The following is a 5,267-nucleotide window of genomic DNA, read 5'->3' on the forward strand; positions in this document are numbered from 1 at the left end:
TTTAAGGAACAAGTGAGTCAATCACTACCTTAATGTATTCAAAGTATTTCCTTATGGGGACGGCGTCATTCCTTCAGTTGATGGGTTCGAAGTCTAAGAACCGGCTGAATTCTGGCAAGGGTTTTTGACACCCCAGTGGAGCTCTTTTTTTTTTTTTTAAATAAATTTATGGAGCTGTGTAACCATGACCATGATCATTTTAGAACATTTTTATCATCCCCTCCCCCAAAATCAATTATTTGAGTCAATCCTTACTCCCATCTCTAGTCCCAGAAGCCTCTGGTCTACTTTCTGTCTCTATACATTTGTCTTTTTTGGACATTTTATATAAATGAAATCATACAGTATGTACTCTTTTGCTCTTGTATTTTAATTTGCATCATGTTTTTTTTAAAATTTGTTTGTATTTGTTACAACCTTTTAAAGCTGAATGTGACTTGAGCACTACATTTCCACTCACAGAACTTGCTGAGTTACTTCTTGAACAGCTTTACAACATGCCTAAATAGGCTTAGAATTTCGCTACTCTAAACAACGCTCTTCTTTGGAAAACAAGCCCTATACATAGTTACTCCCATCCAGTTGGTTCAGTTTAACTACTGGTTTCTAGAGGCCTGGTACATGCAGTTGATAACTACAGGGGATAGAAGATTTAAAAAGTAGATCCTAGATGGTGAGAGTCATTTTAACCAACAGTTCTGTTTTAAACATCAAGGTATAGCTCAGAACACTTCAGTGACAAAAAAAATTTGGCCTTACTAAGGAATCCACTTGGTAGCTAAACACTTTAGAGCACACAGTTCACGTTAGGTTACATACACCTTACAACAAATGTTACCTTGTCCGGTTACAATAAGCCAGCATGGAACTAGGGAAGAAAAACTAGCTGGGCTTTAGTTCCTACACGTCACAGTAGCACACTCCGAAAAAGAAAGAAATCTTATCTTCCCCTTAAGTAGTTACTGTCATGCCATACAGATTCTTAAAATGTTAACAAAAATAAAGAAAACATCCTTGAAAATATATTATCAGAGGGAATGAAGATAAAGTATCGAATGCATGTACAAGTAATTCTCGGTGGACTTCCTCCATGCAGGATGTGTCATCGTCACCCTTGAGGGGCAGCATCTCTTCGCTCACGGGGCACTGCTATCGTCAGCGGTGGGATCGTCTTCGTCACTACCAAGACCAAGCTTGATCATCCTGTACATCTGGTTAGCATGTGTCTGGGGATCTTCCAAACTGAAGCCAGAGGGCAGGAGAGCAGTTTCATAGAGCAGGATGACCAGATCTTTCACAGACTTGTCGTTCTTGTCGGCCTCTGCCTTCTGCCGTATCTCAATAATGGAGTGGTCGGGGTTTATCTCCAGGTGCTTCTTCGCAGCCATGTAGCCCATGGTGGAGTTGTCTCTCAAGGCTTAGGGCTTCATGATCCTCTCCATATTTGCTGTCCAGCTGTATGTGTTTGTGACAATGCAGCATGGGGAGGTCACCAATAGGTTTGACACAACCACCTTTTCTATTTTTTTCTCCAAGATGTCCTTCATGATCTTGCACAGGTTTTCAGATTTTGTTTTTTTCTCTTCCTGTTTCTTTTTCTCTTTTTCATCTTCTGGAAGTTCCAAGCCCTCTTTGGTAACAGACACTAACGTCTTCCCCTCAAATTCCTTCAGCTATTGGACACAGTACTCATCGATGGTCTCGATCATATAGATCACTTCCAGGCCATGCTTCCGAAGACGCTCCAGGAAGGCCGAGTTCGCTACCTGATCCTTGGTCTCACCTGTGATGTAATAGATGTGTTTCTGGTTTTCCTTCATTCTGGTGCAATAGTCCTTGAGAGAAATCATCTCATCACCAGAAGCAGACATATAGTATCGTAACAGCTCTGAGAGCTTCTTTCGATTCTGAGAGTCTTCATGTATTCCCAGCTTGATGTTTTTCGAAAACTGCTCATAAAACTTCTTGTAGTTCTCTTTGTCTTCAGCCAGTTTGGTGAAGAGTTCCAAGCACTTTTTGACCAAGTTCTTTCTGATAACTTTTAAAATTTTGCTTTGCTGCAGCATCTCACGGGAAATATTTAGAGGAAGATCCTCAGAGTCTACCACACCTCTAATGAAATTCAGATACTCAGGGATTAGCTCCTCGCAGTTATTCATGATGAAAATTCTGCGAGCATACAACATAATGTTGTTCTTTTTCTTTCTGTTCTCGAATAGGTCAAAGGGAGCACGTCTTGGCACAAAGAGAAAAGCTCTGAACTCCAACTGTCCTTCCACTGAAAAATGCTTCACTGCCAAGTGATCTTCCCAGTCATTGGTCAAGCTCTTATAAAATTCTCCATATTCCTCATTGGTGATATCGTCAGGGTTTCTGGTCCAAATAAGTTTTGTCTTGTTCAGTTCTTCCTGATCAATGTACTTCTCCTTGATCTTCTTTTTCTTCTTCTTGTCATCATCCTTCTTCTCCTCCTCCTCCTCATCAGAACCAACATCTTCTATTTCCATCAGACTCCTTCTCTTTCTTTTCTTTTTCCTCCTCTTTCTCTTCCTTTTCTTCAGCCTCATCATCACTGACCTCTTTATCACGTTCCTTCTCCACAAAGAGAGTAATGGGCTAGCCAATAAACTGGGAGTGCTTCTTCACAATCTCTTTTATTCTCCTTTCCTCCAAGTACTCCATCTGGTCATCTTTCAGATGCAGGATAACTTTGTTCCCCGATCCATAGGTTCACCTGTATCAGTCCTAACTGTGAACTATCCTCCTGCAGAAGACTCCCAGGCATACTGCTCATCATCGTTATGCCTGGTGATCACCATCACTTTCTCGGCAACCAAGTAGGCAGAATAGAACCCGACACCAGACTGTCCAATCATAGAAATATCTTCACCAGCCTGCAAAGCTTCCATGAATGCTTTGGTCCCAGACTTGGCGATAGTACCAAGGTTATTGATCAAATCGGCCTTGGTCATGCCAATGCCGGTATCCACGATGGTGAGGGTTCGATCTTGCTTGTTCGGAATGAGGTTAATATGCAGCTCTTTCCCAGAGTCTAGCTTACTGGGATCGGTCAAGCCTTCATGTCTGATTTTGTCCAAAGTGTCCGACGAGTTGGAAATCAGCTCTCTGAGAAATATTTCCTTATTCGAGTTGAAGGTATTGATGATTAGGGACATCAACTGGGCGATCTCCGCCTGAAAGGAGAAAGTCTCCACCTCATCCTCCTCCATCGGCTGGTCTTGGGTCTGGGTTTCCTCAGGCATCTTGGCTAAAGGACCACAGAGGCTCCATGATGATGCAGCACCAGGATGCAGAAGCAACTCAATCTGCATCATGTTTTTGAGGTTCATCCATTTTGTAGAATATATAAATATTTTTGTTCCTTTTTATTGTTGAACAGTATTCCATTGTATGGATACCGCATTTTGTTTATCCATTCACCAATTGGTGGATATTATGAATAATAGTCCTGAGAATGTTCATATACAAACCTTTGTGTGGACATGTTATAATTTCTTGTGGGTATCTACCTAGGACTGGAATTGATAGGTCATATGATAAGCTTATATTTGAATTTTTAAAGAAATTACCCAGCTTATTTCCAAAGTGGTTGCACCATTTTATATTCCCACCAGCAGTGTATGAAAGTTACAATGTCTCTACATTCTTGCCTACACTTGGTATAGCCTGTATTTTGTATTGTTGTTATTCTAGTGGGTTAGGATTCCACTAATAACTAATGATCTTGAGCACTTTTTAATGTGGTTATAGCTATTTGTATGTTTTTGTGTGTGTGTGTAAAATGTCTAGTCAAGTTTGTTTTTCTGTTTATGTATCTTCTTATTGAATTGTAAGAGTTCTTTATACACTTTTAGTACAATCCTTCATCAGATATATGATTTGGAAATATTTTCTCTTGGTCTGTAGATCATCTCTTCATTTTCTTAATGGTGTATTTGAGCACAAAAGCTTTTGAATTTTAATGAATTACAATTCATCAGGGTTTTTTTGGTTGTTGTTATAACTTGTGATTTTTGTGCCATATCTAAGAACTTTTTGCCTGAACAATGTTGCAGAAATTTTTTTCCTATGTTTTCTTCTAGAAAATTTATAGTTTTAGCCCTTTATGTCTGTGATCCATTTTTGAGTTATTTATGTGTGACCTAGCTAACAGTGTTAGCAAAGGGTTCATATTTGTGTTTAAAGACATTAAATTGTCCCAGTACCATTTGTTGAGAAGAATATGTTTTCCCCATTGAATTGTCTTGGCACTTTTGTCAAACTATTAAATATAAAGGTAAGGACTCTTTCTGGATTCTCAATTCTGTTCCATTGATCTGTATACCTCTATTTATGCCAATACCACATTATCCTGATTATTGTAACGTTATAGTAAGTTTTGAAATCAGGTAGTGTAAGACTTCCAACTTTGTTCTTCTTTTTCAAAGCTGTTTTGGCTATTCATGTTGTCAGCAGAACTTCAAATCATTGTAGAAGAAATGTTAAATCTGGGATATAGCCAGATTATGACTTGATATGAAATATTTTGTAGATTTATTAACTTGAATGGACACATAAGGACTCCTGTTAGCAGGGAATCTAACAAAAGACATAGAACAGTAATTTCAGATTTTTAACTTACGCAATTTTTTTTCACAAAATCTGACAAAAGTTTGAGAACTCAAAGGCTTGCATATGATTGACAGTTCGAATAAATACTTTGTGTATCTCTACTGACCAGGATTTCTTTGGATACAACTGCAAGTATATATGCAGTCGCATAATTGTATTAACCAAGTCTTCTTGTTGAACTAATTGTCTTTGACACCTTCTCGGTGTAGCCCAATAGCACTTTTTGTCATTGTTTTTGCTTACTTGGTTTCACCAATAAATTAAAAAAAAAAATCACTTCTTCAGTTGTACAATTTGGCTGTGGAGAAGTTTTTATAGACTACTTTTATTCAAGGTTATGTCAGACAAATAGCAAAGATTTTCTGACTATAGAATGTTAGTGGATTCTTCAGTCTGCAGAGAATTGTATTGACTTTGTCATTCTCTGAATAATAATTACTGCTTTACTTTCTGTTCATATCTGTAGTTCTAAAATGAACTCTGTTATTTGGCAGAGGCACTTTATCAATCATTTCACTTACTTTGTCCCCAGTCATTGCTTTTACTTTTTTTTTTTTTTTTTGCCAGTAGGATTCTTCATGTTTCACCAGTTATTTCAAAACACCACAAAGCTTTTGTATTCTTATCCTTATTAC

General features: G+C 38.2%; 1 pseudogene; it reads right to left on the minus strand.

Annotated features, from left to right (window-relative positions):
* Window positions 1-400: 400 nt before the first annotated feature.
* Window positions 401-3,350, minus strand: LOC102748431 (heat shock protein HSP 90-alpha pseudogene; annotated as a pseudogene).
* Between the last annotated feature and the right edge of the window lie 1,917 nt (window positions 3,351-5,267).

The sequence above is a fragment of the Leptonychotes weddellii genome, chromosome 1, assembly GCF_054177405.1.
Source record: "Leptonychotes weddellii isolate Sample4059 chromosome 1, ASM5417740v2, whole genome shotgun sequence".
Taxonomy (NCBI): Eukaryota; Metazoa; Chordata; class Mammalia; order Carnivora; family Phocidae; genus Leptonychotes; species Leptonychotes weddellii.